At 41.3% G+C, this 18,850-nt stretch overlaps 1 long non-coding RNA gene across 1 annotated transcript in view; it reads left to right on the top strand.

Moving 5' to 3' along the window:
- Positions 1–18,850, top strand: part of LOC132209817 (uncharacterized) — a 54,680-nt gene that overhangs the window by 34,427 nt on the left and 1,403 nt on the right. The gene's annotated exons all lie outside the window — the stretch shown is intronic.

The raw sequence follows: 18,850 nt of genomic DNA, 5'->3' as shown, positions 1-18,850 counted from the left end.
GGCCCGAGGCTTGGTGTGCATATGTCTGTGATGTGGACAGTAAAGGGAGAGGGAACTATGAAATGGGGGATAGAGAGTTGTGAGGGGTGCTATGAATGTGTTCGGGGAGGAAAGGGTGTATGGGCTCAATCATCATCCTGCATCTGACCTCTCCCTTCATTACCCTCACTCCTGCCCCACACCCATGGTATGATGTCATTGGAATTCCACATGATAATGTGGGTGTTTCCATATTGGTGCATCTGTCTAGTTTATGAGTACATCAACCGATTGTGGAACAGGATTTTCCTCGAGAACCTCCAAGCTGCAATATTGTCTGGTACATTTTCAAATTAGTACTATAGATTGATAGTAAGTTTCTCATTATAATTATAAAGTTGCCATTGAAGCAGTTAAAGATAAACACAAGTTTTAAAGATGTGAATAACTGACATTTCTGTGTGAGTCTCTGTAGTGGTTTAAGTCCTGTCATTCTTCAAATACACAGAAGTAGGGGTGTGTTCAAGCAACTGAACTTAATGCATTTCCTATTAAAAGTGTCACTGAACAATACCATTTAATACTATGCAAATAGGGTTAAATTATATAAGCACAGTGGGATAGCTAGTGAGATTTACCAACTCTGCAGGGTGTATCTAGCAAACGGCAGGGAATTGCAGTTTACTTTCTCACTCATCACTGAAAGTGAAATATCTGTGGTGAAATTAGGAAACAAGACAATAAAAGCAGAAATAATATATTGATTTTCATTTCGAAAATATGTCATGTTAAATGAATTTATAACCCAATGTAATCTTTCTTTTGGAATTAGTTAAATTGTGTAATGTAGTGGAAGGAAACAAAAAAAACATGATTTAGGTTTCTTTTCATCTATATTGCTACTAAAGCTGGTAATTCACAGCAAAGCATTTTGTAATATCCAAACTCAAATATTAGTTACTTCAAAAGCAGACAAGACTCTTTTTTTACAGTTTTTTTTTGAACCTCAACATGTCCATGCAAAAACATGGGTCAAGCATGGCTTCAATTCTTCACTTCACTGAGTTTTCAATGTCGATAGAAGAATTAGAAAGGACAGTCACCATGGCTTGCTGTCCTCCTTCACAGGGCCAGCTGAAGAGCAGCATGGTCAGAGCAGGCTGCCTTATTGCAGGAGTCAGCTGGCCCAGCAAGATCTGTAATCATACATATTTTGGAATAACCTGACCATTAAAATATTGAAGTCAAAATTTAGTTGCATGTTTGACAGTTGAAACTGGATGCTGAAGAAATGAGCTCCAGCAAAACAAATTCACTTTTCTGGTTCTTGACAAAATGTGTTGAATTCTTGTGATATTACAAAGTTCTTTTCAAAAATAAATATTTAAAGCAGCATTAGGAGACATATCTGGGTGAGAGCCCTACTCCCACTCTGGCATCTGTGTCCTCAGCTACCTGATGAAGCTCAGTGGGAGCTCCAAGAAAATGCTGTCTTCAGATGAGGTGTTGTACACTGTTGCAAATTTCACAAACAAAAATTGATACTGATGCTGCTCTTGCCATTTACACCTCCCCTCCTTCGACCCATCTTCTGGTTTGTGTTCCACTATCATTCAGAAAATCTGAAGAAGGGTCTAGGCCAGCAACATCAGCTTTCCTGCCCTTCTGATGCTGCTTGGCCTGCAGTGTTCATCCATCTCTACACCTTGTTATCTCAAGTTGAGAAGGACAGTCCTTCGTGGTAACCTCAGCTGGTATGGAATTGAAACCATGCTATTACCAACTCTGCCATCCAAGCTGACCTGTGATAATGAAGGAAACCAGAAGACAAGCCATAAATATACCATTGTTACATAAATACTATCTTTAAGTTATTTGCCATTGGACATGAAAAATTCAGTTAGAGGGCATGTCAAAAGCAGTTGAAAACAAGGGAGGAGTGTTTAAAATGAAAATCAAATTGACCAGTGCTAAAATCATTATCAAGTCTTACAGCATTTGTCATATAATTATGGACGTGCCTGCTGTGGCACCATGTTGTAAAACTGTCCAGTCTGCCCACCTAAATACACAGGCACTTCAAAGATACACGTTACTGTTATGAAAATAATCATTGTCGCCCTACCGAAGACTACTGGTCTGGTTAGCACTGCACAGCCAGATTTATAAGTCATGATGTCCTGCACAAGATCTACATAGCACAGCCAAAGCTATAAGTTGTGTCCTTTGGATAGGCCCTTATGACAAGTTAGAATGGTACAATGTAAACAATAGCAGATTGCAATAGCAGATAGTTAAAAAATGAGTGACAATAGATTACCATGATTGAGAGATAAATATGGGTAACAGAAATGTTTTTATTAAGAAATTTATGAAATAAATGAAGAACAGTAGGAACAGAACACAATAAAAATAAAATGAACAGCAACCTGGTAGATATCTAAATAAGTATGTTGGTTTGTTCTTCACTGTGGAAATAGCCCCTGGCATGCTAAGAAATCTATGCTTACTTTCTCTCCCTCTGTCCCCCTCACTATACCCTCCTCCAACCCCTTTCCCTTGCCTCCTCTCATCAAAAGGAAGCAAGTTGTTTTTTCTTAAGAAATTTTGGGTCTCCAAAAGAAGGGAGGACATTTCTTTGCATCTTAGGGCTGGGGGACTATAATAACCTTTTTGCCTCCTCTCTTGTTGGATGTGTGCATCAGTGGTACCATTGCAAAAGGTTCTCAGTGGCAGTGAAGGGATAACAATACAATTCCAAGTCAAGGTGCAACATGATTTGGAGAGGAATTTGCAGGTGATAGTGTATCGGCAGTCCTTGTCCCCCTGGGTGATTGAATTTACAAATCATATGCAGTTTTGGATTAAAAATAATTGAATCAAAGAATGATTAATAGCTGAACGATATTTAATTATTGTGATAAATTTCAACGGTAGCTAAAATATTGAAATATCTTTTCATGCTGTGTAAGTCTCCTAGAAAACTTACTTTCATTCTCTAGGGATTTTGATTTAGAATATTAATTTGAAACATTCTAAATTTCAGCATTTTATCATGCTACAAATCTCAAAGAATGTACATGAGTGTATGACAAATTGGTTTTGAAGAGTCATTGCCTGAATTCAGCTTGAAACACATTGTGGGAGTGTTGGTTTGCATCGTCAGTGAAAGGTCTGATTTATTCCCTGTTATCTCTGCCAGAAGATATGCAATGTTGTGTTCAGAAAGAGACCACTCATTGTGATATTTTGTTGAATTCTTGCAGTGTGTGGGTGTTTGATGGGCCTGGTGCTTCCTTTCTTGATTTATTTAACGTTTAAGAAGAAAACATCTGGCTGCGACGGCAATGTACTGAAAACTCCAAGCCAGAACTGTGGGAGATATGAATGCTCAAACTGCGGTATTATCGGGGGCGTTGGTAAATTATGTACTTAATGATCAACATCTGAAACCTTGAGCCTAGTCAGACAACAGAAAGGCAGAAATCATTTTCAGAAAACTTTCTGGATGGAAATCCCACAATGGTGAAAATACCAATTTCAAAGACCTTATCAGAATTTTTAATATAGCTTTAGAAGTTAAGAATATTTATCAGGATTTTATGATTTGGTGTCTGTTTATTTCTTGCTTTTCTTGGTGTGGGAGTGTTGGGAAGGGCTTGCATTTAATAGCCACCCCCTATTGTTTGAAAAAGAAGTTGTAGCAAAATAACTATATAAGAACATAGAAATTAATTGAACTACAATTCACACTCTGCGATAATTCAAAGTATAAAGGCAAACAGCAGACAAAAAATTATGATGTCAGAAGTGAAGATTACATTGACATCGATAAGAACAGAAGAGGTTCGAGGCACTGATGAAGCAATAACAGAACAAGCTAAAAGCCCTCAAAAATGCAATTGATAACAGAAATTGTGAATAAATACATACCGAAATGTACACGGCAAGTGACATGAGGTATTCATTATTCGTTAAGATGCCCAAGAACTCTAAAGCAATGGACTACAATTATTATAGAGCTAAGAGCTTAATGAGCAATCTCATTAATGTAATTCTGAAAATCATAATAGAAAGGAATAACAAAATATTTGCAGCATAGATTGATGAAACAAAAAATGGATTTAGACCTGGACTAGGAAAAGGAGAGAGAATATCTAACCTAAGGACAATTTTGGATAAATATCGGGAAGCAAACAAGAATTTTTACATACGCTTCAAAGACTATGAAAAGAATGCATCGTCATGTTCATAGTCTAAAACTTAAACAAGTTGCTGAAATGTGACAGTGGCAGTAAAGTTGCGAGGTATATCTGAAGCTTATATTGAGACGAAGTAGAAAGCATTGAGGTGAGAAGATAAATGCTCAGATATGTTTCAAGTGAAGAGAGTGCCACAATGCTGTGCATTGTCGGCAATACCGTTCAATCTGTAACCAAAGTGTACAGAGGTAGATAAAGGGGTAGATGTTGGAGTTAAGAACATGGCAAGCTTGTAGAAAACTGACGATGAAGCACATCTTACAGAATTAGAAGAAGTGCAACAAAATGTTGTACATCAGGAAAAATATAGCAGTTTAGAATATGAATTAAATATGTACACCACAAAGACAAAAATGTTACAGCCAAAAGTTATAGAGTGAAGACCTAACTGGTTGGCTGTCATTTTGAAAAGGTTATCAAAATATAGTAAATGTAATACCAAAATGAGAAGGATGGAGATAACCAAAACTTAGAAGGATGAAGGATTTGCTAACAACAAGAAAGGTCAAGCTGGAAGCAATAAAAAATAAATAAGAAGCCAAATTCCATTGACTTTTATAGGCCTCAGAAAGCCGAACAATAATAAAAACCTGTGGAAGAAAATAGAAATGTGGATGTTAAGATGCATGTTATAAAATCCACATATACAGTGTAAGACAAGACAAGAAAACATTTGAATTGCAAGAGCAAAAAGACCTCTTAAAAAGTGATGCCAAGAAAAGAAAATGTCAGTATATTGGACATTTAATCAGAGCTGATAAACTGCAGCAATCTCTTCCAGAGGAGAAAATGATGGGCAGCAGAAAGGAGGGTTAGCCTAGGCAAGTGGAATGATTGACATCACAGAGCAATAGCAAATGAGCTACAGCAGATGTGTTAGAATGGTGCAAGACAGTGGAGTGTCAAAGTTCATTGCAGCAATTGTCATTGTAGAAGTAGCTAGAGAAGGACAGGAACTTTGGAATATTTTGGTCACTGTCTCTTTAACCATGGCTGTTTGTGGGGGAAAGGTATTCCTCAGTACTGCTAGGGAAGGATTGTGTGATGTTGTCCCAGCTACAATAAAAACTTAGTTAGGATAGTACATGATTTGGACATGAAATAGTGGTTAATAGTGTTACCATGTATCTGCTGCCTTTATCCTTCTAAAGAAATATTTGCATTTATGCAATGCTTTCCATGACCACTGGATGTCTCAAAGCACTTTATAGCCAATGAAGTTATGTTGAAGTGTAGCCACTTTTGTCAAGTACGAAGCAAAGCAGCCAATTTGTGCACAAGACATTCCGATAAATACAATGTGTAAGTAACCAGGTAAACTGTTTTAGTTATGTTGCTTGAGGAATAATTATTGTCCAAAATACTGGACTGATTCAGTTCTCTTCTTTGAAATAATGCTGAAAGATATTATACATCCACCCCAGCAGGCAAATAAGGCATTGATTTCATGTATTATCCAAAAGACAGCACCTGCAATAATGCAGCACTCCTTTGATATTGCAATAGAGCGTCAGCCATGACTATTCAAACTCTGAAATAAGATTTGAAACCAGCCTCGGCCTCCCATGGTGCCCTTGGAAGTTTCACAAGTTCTGGTTTGCATTTGGCTCGCATTTGCTTCTTCAGATCTCTTTCTCTTTGCTCTTCTCCACTTTTTTCTTTTCCCTCTTTATTTTATATATGCCAGAGTGTTAATGCACACAAGCAAAAGACATTTTTCCCACTATCAGAACAACCATGATATTTGCCTCTTTTAAGTCATTACCACTATACGGAATATCATTGAGATATCAATGTTCAATTTTCAAGGACAAGTGGCATGTGCAAATTGCATTAGACCAGCATTTGAACCCTAAGCTCATCCACTTGCAAATGGACAATGGAAGGATAGTAAATAAAATGTTGCTGGAGTTTGCAAATTATTGTTTCATGTATTTGCCTCTTCAAGGTCCCAGCATGCAGCAAATATAGATCTGTCTCTTTTGATGAACAAACTGACAGTGATTTCACGAAACACATGCAATGTCCAAACCATTTTCCAGTTGCAGTTAGGGTGTAGTGAATAGCAAGTGATGCAGAGAACATACTTCATGAGGACTGACCTCTGCCTCTTTATCAGGTAACCCCATCCCCTGGATGTTCTGTTTAACCTTGCACTGTGCCAACAGCATATTTCCAACTATTACTCCCATATGGAAAACCACTGTATTGAATTTGTCTCCAGCTTTCACATTACATCTTACTGATGCCCACCATGGTCCTCTACACTCCCTGAGTGGAGACCTTGGTGGAGGTCACTATCAATAACTTGCCTTGCAGATATTTGTCCAAAAATGTTCATGGGTTGAATATTCCTTCTTCTTGTTCCTGCGCCACTTTAATTCTGATTTTGAAAAACTCTGGCCTCCTGATAACATAGTGCACAGATTCATGGTGTTTAGCGGATTACATTGTAGTGCCTACTTTATGCCTTCAGTACTACCACTTCTGGACCAGCCCACATATTCGGTTCAACATTTGTAATAATGTTCTTTGTTCTCCAGTCTTTTAGGCTCTCACTCTATTATCTGCTTCAGAGCCTTGACCACTGAAAAAGTCTGGCAGTAAACTGGTTTGGTATTCTTCTGAATCTGTCTGTTGGCCTTATATCCTTGGCATGTTGATGACCAGTTTCACAAAACAAAGTTTATTTGCAATCATGTCATCTTGTGTTGTGAATTTTGCTCGTAGGCAAAAAATCTTGTTTCAACTTAACTTTAGCATTTGCACCTGTTAAGCAAGGCTGAATTTGACCCTTCATTATAATAATGGGCAATTTTGCCTTTTGCTCTTTTTAAGTGACTGGAGCTATCACTCTTTTGATAATACAGATTTTCTCTACTACATAAATAACCTTTTAATTCTTTGCATGATTTCTCCAACCAATTGTGACTCAAATTTTGACAATGTAGCAACTTAGGAATATTGTTGCCTGATGCCTTCATGTCAAACTCTATGTGCGTTGGGCCTCCAAAGTTATTTGGAATGCATTGCACTATGAAGTTTCATTAGACATACTTGCGCTTCTTGTTGTATGGCTCTTAACTGACTCCTCATCAACCTGCTGCTGTTCAACACAATTAGCAATGACTTCCTTCCAATAGCATTACCTTCTTCCAACATGTGTGATGAGATGACAATTCTTCTTGTATCTGTCACACTCTGTTCACAGTGAAGTGAACAGGTGGCCTAAGCATCAGAAACAGGACTTTGTAACAGCCTCTGCTGAGGTCTTCAGTTTAGTTGGGGTCAAACCATTGATCCCTGCAGAACCTCACTGGTCACTGGGTGCCAATCAGAAAATGACCCATCTATTCCTAAGATAATAAAATGTGAGGCTGGATGGACACAGCAGGCCAAGCAGCATCTCAGGAGCACAAAAGCTGACGTTTCGGGCCTAGACCCTTCATCAGAGAGGGGGATGGGGGGAGGGAACTGGAATAAATAGGGAGAGAGGGGGACGCGGACCGAAGATGGAGAGTAAAGAAGATAGGTGGAGAGAGTGTAGGTGGGGAGGTAGGGAGGGGATAGGTCAGTCCAGGGAAGACGGACAGGTCAAGGAGGTGGGATGAGGTTAGTAGGTAGCGGGGGGTGCGGCTTGGGGTGGGAGGAAGGGATGGGTGAGAGGAAGAACAGGTTAGGGAGGCAGAGACAGGTTGGACTGGTTTTGGGATGCAGTGGGTGGGGGGGAAGAGCTGGGCTGGTTGTGTGGTGCAGTGGGGGGAGGGACGAACTAGGCTGGTTGAGGGATGCAGTAGGGGAAGGGGAGATTTTGAAACTGGTGAAGTCCACATTGATACCATATGGCTGCAGGGTTCCTAGGCGGAATATGAGTTGCTGTTCCTGCAACCTTCGGGTGGCATCATTGTGGCAGTGCAGGAGGCCCATGATGGACATGTCATCAAGAGAATGGGAGGGGGAGTGGAAATGGTTTGCGACTGGGAGGTGCAGTTGTTTTTTGCGAACTGAGCGGAGGTGTTCTGCAAAGCGGTCCCCAAGCCTCCGCTTGGTTTCCCCAATGTAGAGGAAGCCGCACCGGGTACAGTGGATGCAGTATACCACATTGGCAGATGTGCAGGTGAACCTCTGCTTGATGTGGAATGTCATCTTGGGGCCTGGGATGGGGGTGAGGGAGGAGGTGTGGGGACAAGTGTAGCATTTCCTGCGGTTGCAGGGGAAGGTGCCGGGTGTGGTGGGGTTGGAGGGCAGTGTGGAGCGAACAAGGGAGTCACGGAGAGAGTGGTCTCTCCGGAAAGCAGACAGGGGAGGGGATGGAAAAATGTCTTGGGTGGTGGGGTCGGATTGTAAATGGCGGAAGTGTCGGAGGATCTTTGTTTTCCTGTAGGGCAACCAGTTCTCTATCCATGTCAGTACATGACTCCTTGTCCCATTCACTTTAATTTCACATGCTAATCTCTCATGCTGAACCTTGTCTGAAAGTTGATTGAACCATAACCACTGGAGCGACTGATCAATTCTACTGGTTACGTCCTTAAAAGCTTCCAATAAATGAATCAAGCATGACTTCCCTTTCAGAAACCCATGCTGACCTTATCCAATCCTATCACTGTTCTCCAGGTGTTGTGCCATTAAATCTGTGTGTTCTGTTAATGTGAATTGGTTGTAATGCAATTGATGAATAATGGTTAACAAAGTGTGTAGCTGGATGAACACAGCAGGCCAAGCAGCATCTCACGAGCACAAAAGCTGACGTTTCCGGCCTAAACCCTTCATCAGAGAGGGGGATGGGGAGAGGGTTCTGAAATAAATAGGGAGAGAGGGGGAGGCGGACCGAAGATGGATAGAGGAGAAAATAGGTGGAGAGGAGAGTATGGGTGGGGAGGTGGGGAGGGGATAGGTCAGTCCAGGGAGGACGGACAGGTCAAGGAGGCGGGATGAGGTTGGTAGGTGGGAAATGGAGGTGCGGCTTGAGGTGGGAGGAGGGCATAGGTGAGAGGAAGAACAGGTTAGGGAGGCGGGGATGAGCTGGGCTGGTTTTGTGATGCAGTGGGGGGAAGGGGAGATTTTGAAGCTTGTGAAGTCCACATTGATACCATTGGGCTGCATCATGGGCCTCCTGCAGTGCCACAATGATGCCACCCGAAGGTTGCAGAAACAGCAACTCATATTCCGCTTGGGAACCCTGCAGCCCAATGGTATCAATGTGGACTTCACAAGCTTCAAAATCTTCCCCTCCCCCACTGCACCCTAAAACCAGCCCAGCTTGTTCCCTCCCCCCACTGCATCACAAAACCAGCCCAGCTCATCCCCGCTTCCCTAACCTGTTCTTCCTCTCACCTATCCCCTCCTCCCACCTCAAGCCGCTCCTCCATTTCCCACCTACCTACCTCATCCCGCCTCCTTGACCTGTCCGTCCTCCCCAGATTGACCTATCCCCTCCCCACCTCCCCACCTATACTCTCCTCTCCACCTATCTTCTCCTCTATCCATCTTCGGTCCGCCTCCCCCTCTCTCCCTATTTATTTCAGAACCCTCTCCCCATCCCCCTTTTCTATTGAAGAGTGTAGGCCCGAAACGTCAGCTTTTGTGCTCGTGAGATGCTGCTTGGCCTGCTGTGTTCATCCAGCTTCACACTTTGTTATCTTGGATTCTTCAGCATCTGCAGTTCCCATTATCTCTGATGAATAATGTACGCTGTTTGGATAATGCAAACTTTCTGTTGTGCAATGTAGCGATTTTCTATGGTGATTTTCTATAGCGTGACATCACATAAGAATGCAACTATCGCATTATAGGAGAACTGCCTGTATCAATGTTAGGCTAATCGGCCAATAATTCCCTCTTTTCTCTTTACCTCTTTTTTTAAATAGTGGGTGTACATTAGCTACTCTGCAAATGACAGGAGTTGTTTAAGAATTTCTATGGATTGTAACTAATGTGACTATAGGCAAATGAAGAGCCAAAAAATAATTAAAGTGTGATCGGAAGCTTTAAAATATAAAGAGAAATATGCAGCAGAAATTAGAACCAGATTAAGTAATAATGGTAGAAATATCAAAGATTAAGGTTCATCCTATCTGATTACATGAAGCATTTATAACAAGACAAATTGATGGCATACATAGAACTAAATAAGAATATAGAACATGGAACTGTACAGCACAGGAATGGGCCCTTCGGCTCACAATGTTGTGCTGAACACGATGCCAAATTAAACTAAACCCTTCTGCCTGCCCTTGGTCAATATCCTTCCATACCTTGTATATTCATGTGCTTATCTAAAAGTCCCTTAAATGCCCCTATCGTATTTGCCTCCACCACCAGCCTGGCAGCGCATTCCAGACGCCTACGACTCTCTGTGTGAAAAACCTGACCCTCATGTCTCCTTTGAAATTTACCCCCCTCACCTTAAATGCATGGCCCCGAGTATTAGACATTTCTAATCTGGGAAAAAGATTCTGACCACCAACTATGCATCCCAGAACTTTATAGAATTCTGTCAAGTCTCCTGTCAGCCTCCACCTGTCCGGAGAAAACAACCCAAATTTTTCTAGCCGCTCCTGACAGCTCATACCCTCCAATCCAGGCGGCATCCTGGTAAACCTCTTCTACACACTGTCCAAAGCCTCCACATCCTTCCTGTAATGTGGTGACCAGAACTGAGTGCAATATTCCAAGTGTGGCCATAATCAAAGTCTTATAAGCTGCAACATGACATCCTGATTCTTGTACTCAATGCCCCAAACAATAAAGCAAGCATGCCATACACCTCCTTTACCACTGTATCTCCTTGCATAGCCACTTTCAGGGAGCTATAGATTTGAACCTCAAGATCCATCTATACGTCAATGTTGTTCAGAGTCCTGACATTAACTGTATAATTTTCCTTAACATTTTATCTCCCAAATTGCAGCACTTCACATTTACCAGGATTAAACTCTATTCACCATTTCTCCGCCCATATCTGCAACTGATCTGTACCCTGCTATATCCTTTGACAACTTACTACACTATCTGCAACTCTAATGATTTCCGTATCATCTGCAAACTTACTAACCTACCCATCATCCAAGTCACTTATATTTATCACAAACACCAGAGGTGTCAGTACAGGTCCCTGTGGAAAACCACTAGTCACTGATCTCTAGCCTGAAAAACACCCTTCCGCCACTACCCTCTGCCTTCTCTGGGCAAGTCAATTCTGAATCCACATGGCCAAGTTACCACAGATCCCATACATCGTAATCTTCTGGATGAGCCTACCATGAGGGGCTTGTTGAAAGCCTTACTAAAATCCATGTAAACAATAGCTACTGTTCTAGCCTCCTCAATCATCTTCATCACCACCTCAAAAAATTCAATCAAGTTAGTAAGACATGACCTGCCTCACGTAAAGCCATGCTGACTGTCTTTTATTAGGCTGCGCTTTTCCAAACACATGTAAATCCTATTCCCAAGAATTCTCTGCAATAGCTTGCCAGCAACGAATGTAAGACTCACCGATCTATAGTTTCCTGGATTATCCATATTTCCCTTCTTGAAATTAATATCGCTTGATAGCTATTCCAGATGCATAGTTGCAGTGTGACCAGGACTGGGTATTTGATATTCAAGAACACTCAACATTACAGAAAAATAAGAAAAAAGGAAAACCAGGTGGTGTAGCTTTGTTAATAAAGATGCATTTTTAACTAGATATTACTGGCATCATCAAGATCACCTATTTTCACCTCTACAACATTACCTGACTTCATCATTTTTTATGCTTTTATTACCTCTAGACTTGCATATTCCAATATGTGCCTGTTGGTGTCTCACATTCTACCCTATTCCCTAAGGTCACAGTCATCAAAAACTCCCCTGCGCACATCTTAGCTCAAATCAATCCCTTCCGTTTCCAACACCATGCATGCTGATTGCATTAGCTCTGATCGAGCAGCATATTAATCCCAGAATTCTCATCCTTTTTTCAATTTCTTCTATGCTCTTGCTGTCCTCGCCTTTATCTCTGAAATCACTTTCAGCTCTATAACTGTCAGAGATATCCTCACATTGATTCTGGCCGCTTGAGCTAGTGATGGAGTTTAATTTGGATAAATGTGAGGAATTTCATTTTGGTAAAACACACAAGGGCAAGGCTTATACAGTTAATGGTAGGGCCCTGGGTAGTGTGGTAGAACAGAGAGACCTAGGAGTTCAGGTACATAACTCTTTGAAATTTCTGTCACATGTGGACAGGGTGGTGAAGAAGATGTTTAGCATGCTTGCCTTCATTGCTCAGATTGTTGAATATAAGATTTGGGAAGTCATGCTGAGGTGATACAGGATGTTTTTGAGGAGTCTTCTGGAGCACTGTGTCCAGTTCTGGATGCCCTGTTATGTGAGGGATATTATTAAACTGGAGAGGGTTCAAAAAAAAAATCCAGGATGTTGCTGGGAATGGAGGGTTTTAGTTTTAAAAATAGGCTGGATGGGCTGGGACTTCTATCACTCGGGCATGGGAGGTAGGGGGGGTGGCCTTATAAAGATTTATAAAATCATGATGTGCTTGATAAGGTGAATAGCAAAGGTCTTTTCCCGAAGGTGAGGGAGTTCAAAAGTAGAGGGCACATTTTTAAGCTGAAAGGGGAAAGATTTAGAAAGGAAATGAGGGGCAACTTTTTTATGCAGAGTGACGTTAGTATGTGGAATGAACTGCCAGACGAAGTTGTGGATGCAGGTACAGTTACAATATTTAAAAGATATCTGGATAAATATATGAATAGGAAGGGTTTGGGGGGATGTGGGTCAAACACAGGCAAGTAGGATTAGTTTAGTTTGGGAACATGGCCAGCATGTGTTGGTCAGACTGAAGAGTCTGTTTCTGTGCTGTATGGCTTTATGACTCTATGAGTCGCATTTTTGCTTTATGATACCATGAAATACCCTGGTATGTTTTACTACATTAAAGGCACTAAATAAATATAGACGGTGGTAGGTTTCATCTGTTTCACACAGCCAGGTGTCAGATCAACCTGATTTCAGAATTCTGCTTTTGTTCTTGTTGCAATGTGCTGGGAACTGCATTGCATCCATGTGAAAGCTTTAAGGAAATAATGGGTAAAATTAACAGCGTTGTTGGAAATGTCTGCTCATTAATTTGCAAAGCAGCAAGACATTGTAAATCACGGTAATATTAATTTCTGTTGAAAACCATGGCACACACTCAAACAGGTAGAAGACAGACTTTTTTTTGACTGATCAGTTTACTCAGCTGCAGCATGTCGACTTCAACAGTCCATTGGTGGTTGTTAACTCCAATTTCTCCAATCTGCAAACTTGTAGACACTACATTCAGTTCCTTTATGTAAATCATTAACGTATATTGTGCATAGCTTGGATCCAAGCATTGTTCCCTGCAGTACCCCACTGTCATGGATACCTTGGAGTTGGTAAATCTGGATTCCAGTAATGCAGAGTGGAAATACCTAATGTTCCACAGGCCTTTACATATTTTGCCAAAGGGCGGATGGATTCCCTCAACAAGAAATGCTTAATTCTATGCCACTGAAAAGGCATGTTCCACTGTATGGATTTTTCAAGTTTCTGATAGACAAGTGAGCAGACTTTGTATCCAGGGCACATTTGAAACAATGTATTCTTAGGCATCCTCCTGAGGGCTCTGCTACTGTAGGTGCTTGTCGGCAGTCAGTTCCAGTCACTCCAACTGAAATTAAAAGATGGCAGAAGGCCCTGGATATTGCAAAGGCTCTGGGGCCCGATGACATTCCAGCAATTATGCAGTAGATACATTCTACAGAACCCGCATTCCTAACCAAGCTGTTTCAGTAGACCCAAAACACTGACATTTATCTGACAGAGCAAAAAATTGCCAAGGTATTGGCCCCACCAGAAATAAGACAAATCCGACACAGCAAATTACTAGAGATAACAAGGTATAGAGCTGGATGAACACAGTGGGTCAGGCAGCATCAGAGGAGCAGGAGGACATCTCAGGCCTGAAGGGTCTAGGTCAGAAATGTCAGCTTTCCTGCTGCCTGGCCTGCTGTGTTCATCCAGCTCTACACCTTATTATCTCAGATTCTCCAATATCCGCAGTTCCTACTATCTCTGACAGCAAATTACGACCGTATCAGTCTACTCTTGGTCATCAACAAAGTGGTATCACTTCCGCAGCAATCACCTGCTCACTAATGCACAGTTTGCTTCTGCCAGGGCCACTCAGCTCCTGGCAATAAAAGCAAAATACTGTGGACATTCAGATCTGAAATAAAAAGAAAATACTATGGAAGAGTCATTTCAAATTTGAAATGTTAACTCTGATTCTGTCTCTACAAATGCTGCCTAATCTGTTGAGTTTTTCCAGCATTCACTGTATTACGCATAAACATACGCTATTTTTAATTCCAAAATATGTTGTTTTAAAACGAAGATTGGGACAGAAAAATGACAGATTTAAATTCACTGACTTGCAAAGTCCTATGTGGCCCCTAATGGAATATTGTACATGTAAATTTCCAGGGAAACTTCAAATAGTGAGAAACTTAACAAGAAGAGATTTATGAGGGGATGACTCTTTTGTCTCCTCCTGGCAGAGAGCCACACCCTGCAGATTTACCTGTTTTACTCTCTAAAAATACACAAGGACAAGAAGTTAGCTTTAAGTTGAAGTGGATTAGTGGTTCTGAACACTTTGGTGCGTATCAGCCCATTTTTGAGTGTTAGCATGCTGTGAATGTCACAGTCAAAGAGCTAATTATTTGATCAAGCAATCAGTCCTGAAGTGGAAGGTGTGCCTGACAAATTCAGTAAAATTCTTTGAGGAGATAACAAGCAGAATAAATAAAGGGGAAATAGTGGATATGATAATTTGATCATCAATGGAGCATCAATGGAGAGAGAACCAGAGTCAGCATTTTCAGTTCAATGCGACTCTCCTTCAGAACTCTGTGAAGCAAACTTGCTTTTGCTCGAATGTCTATAAATACTTTGGAATTCTGATTAATTATCTCAACACTTCACCTGCAGGGCAAATGAAAACATAGCCATTCTCATTTCATTAACGAGCCGTAAAATGAAAAAAAAACACATAAAACAACAGATGCACTCACATTTATTCCTCAATCAGTATTAACTTTTTATTTCATTCAGGAGCGACACAATGACACAGTGGTTAGCACCGCTGCCTCACAGTGCCAGAAACCTAGGTCCAATTCCAGCCTCTGGTGACTGTCTATGTGGAGTTTGCAGGTTCTCCCCGTGTCTGTGTGGGTTTCCTTTGGGTGCTCCAGTTTCCTCCGGGTGCTCCAGTTTCCTCCTACAGTCCAAAGTTGTGCAGGTTATGTGGATTGGCTATGCTAAATTGCCCATAGTGTCTCGGGTGGGAAATGCAGGGATAGGGTAGGGTGTTCGTCTGGGTGGGATGCTCTTTGGAGGGTCAATGTGGACTCAATGAGCCAAATGGCCTACTTCTACCCTGTAGGGATTCTACGATTTCTAACTGGGTCTCTTTAAGTTCTGAACAGGGCATCTGCAGTCACGCTCAATTTCTTAACTAGTTCCAACAGAATATCTTAGTGTTCTGAATCTTAAATAACGCCACAAAAGTTACTGTAGTTACTGTAAAGTTAATGAGTTGTGGTCAGTATAGACTGTGGTCTCTCCGTAACCATTCCAGATATATCACAGAATCCCTACAGTACGAAAGGAGGCCATTGACCCTACAGAGTCCATACCAACCCTCTGAAGAACATCCTACCCAGACCCACTCGCATACCCTATCCCTGTAACCCCACATTAACCATGGCTAATCCACCTATACTGCACGTCTTTGGTTTCTGGGAGGAGTTGAACCCGGGTCCTTGGCATTGAGAGACAGCAGTGCCAACCACTATGCCACTGTACTGCGTTAAAAAATCTTAAAGCATTTGAGAGATGATAATAAGCCAAGAATTTCCTTCTTTACAGTGGATATTTTGAGGAGAAAGACATAGAAACTAGGTAACTTGAGGAAATAATTAATGACATCTTGCAAAGTGTCCACATTACAGAAGAGAAAGCACTGTAGATCTTAAAATGCCTAAAGATATATCAATCCCCAGGCCCTGATCAGGTGTATTCCAGAACACCCTGGGAACTAGAGAATTGATTGTAGGTCCCTTGCAAAGATATTTGTATTGTTAACAACCATGGCTGAGGAACCAGAAGACTGTATGGTATCAAATGTTGTGTCATTATTTAAGAAAGGCTACAAAGAAAAGCCAAGTAGCTATACACCTGTGAGCCTGATGTCAGTGGTAGGTAAGTTGTTGGAGGAGATTCTGAAAGACAGGGTTTGCATACATTTGGAAAGGCAAGGACTGATTGGAGGTAGTCAGCATGGCTTTGTACATGGGAAATAACATCTTACTAACTTGATTGAGTTTTTTTTGAACAAGTGACCAAGAAGATACACGAAGGGAAAGTGATAGACATTGTGCATGGATTTTAGCAATATCTTCAACAGGGTTCCACATGGTAGATTGGTTAGTAAGGTTAGATCACATGGAATCCAGGGAGAGCAAACTAATTAGATACAGAATTGGCTTGATGATAGGAGACACGGGATGATGGTAAAGGGTTATGTTGCAGAGTGGAAGCCTTGACCAATGGTGTGGCGCAAGGATTAATGCTGGATCCACTGTTATTCATCATTTATATAAACAATTTGGAGGAGCATATAGGCTGCATGGTTAGTGAGTTTGTGGATGACACTAAAATTAGGGTTTAGTGGACAGTGAAGAAGGTTAACTAAGAGTACAACAGGATCTTAATCAGCGAGGTCAATGGATTGAGAAGTGGCATTTGGAGTTTAATTTAGTTAAATTCAAGGTGTTGCATTTTGGTAAGACAAACCAGGGCAGGACTTACACAGTTAATATTAGGGTCCTGGGCAGTGTTATCGAACTGAGAGGCCTAGGAGTGCAGGTACATAATTCCGTGAAAGTGGAGTCGCACGTGGACAGGGTGATGAAGAAGGCATTTGGCACACTTGTTTTCATTGGTTAGAACATTGAATGTAGGAGTTGGGATGTCATGTTGTGGTCGCACATCATATTAGTGAGGTCACCTTTAGAGTACTGTGTACAATTCTGTTTGCCCTGCTAAGGAAGGATGCTATTAAACTGGAAAGGATGTAAGGAAGATTTATCAGGATGTTGCCTGGACTGAAGATTTTGAGTTTTGAGTTTTGAGGAGAGGCTGGATAGGCTGGGATTTTCTTTCCATGGAAGATGGGAGGCTGAGGGGTGACCTTATAGACAGTAAAGAAGGTTATCTAAAATTACAAAGAGATTTTAATCGATTGGTTCAATGGGCTGAGGAGTGTCAGATGGAGTTTAATTTGGATAACCACAAGGTATTGAATTTTGGTGAAATAAACAAGGGCAGGAATTGTACAATTAAAAACAGGGGCCTGGGTAGTGTTGTAGAACAAAGAGGCCCAAGGGTTCAGGTATATAATTCTTTGAAATGTGTGTTACATGTAGCCAGGGTGGTTAACAAAGTGTTTAACATGATTGCCTTCATTGCTTAGACCTCTGAGTATGTTAAGGACTTTATGTTGACATTGTACAGGATGTTGGTGAGCTCTCTTCTGGAGTACTGTGTCCAGTCTGGTTGCCCTGTTATAGGAAGGATATTATCAAGCTGGATAGGGTTCAGAAAAGATTTACCAGGATGCTGCCGGGAATAGAAGATTTGAGTTACAGGGAAAGTCTGGATAAGCTGGAACTTTGTTTCACTGGACCATAGAAAGCTGAAGAGTTGGCCTTAGGGGTTTTCAAAATCATGAGGCTTATAGATAAGGTGAATGGCAGTTGGCTTTTCCCTAGGATGGACGATTTCAAGCCTAACGGGCATATTTTAAGGTGAGAGGAGAAAGATTTAAAAAGGACATGAGGGGCAATGTTTTAACACAGAAAGTGGTTCGTGCATGGAATGGGCTTCCTGAGGAAGTGGTATATGAGTGTACACTTACAAAGTTTAAGAAAAATTTGGATAAGTACATGAATAAGAAATGTTTGGAGGGATGTAGGCTAAGTGCAGGCAGATTTAGTTTGGGATTATGGCAGGCATGGGCTGGTTGATCCAAAGGGTCTGCTTTCATGCTGTATGGCTTTGTGAACCTATGACTGTATGAAGGACATAGATGAGGTGAATAATCGAAGTCTTTTCCCCATGATAGGGAAGTCCAAAACTAAATGGTGTAAGTACAAAGTGAGAAGGGAAAGACTTAAAAGGAACCTGAGGGGCAACTATTTCACATAGAAGGTGGTGCATTTGGAATGTGCTGCCAATGGAAGTGGTAGAGACGAGTACCATTACAACATTTAAAACATATTTGGAGAGGCACATGAATAGGAAAGGTTTAGAGAGGCAAATTGGTCTAGCTCAGCTAAGGATACCTGGTCAGCATGGATGAGTTGCACTGAAGAATCTGTTTCTGTGCTGCATGACTCCATGATTCTATGACACTGAGCCAAATCAGAACTGAACCAGTCTTATAAATGCTGTAGCTCCAAGATCAACCCAACTGCTAGGAATTTTAATGATGATATCTCACCTTCTGT

Source organism: Stegostoma tigrinum, chromosome 7 (genome assembly GCF_030684315.1).
Source record: "Stegostoma tigrinum isolate sSteTig4 chromosome 7, sSteTig4.hap1, whole genome shotgun sequence".
Classification (NCBI taxonomy): Eukaryota; Metazoa; Chordata; class Chondrichthyes; order Orectolobiformes; family Stegostomatidae; genus Stegostoma; species Stegostoma tigrinum.
This window is presented reverse-complemented; position numbering and strand designations above follow the sequence as displayed.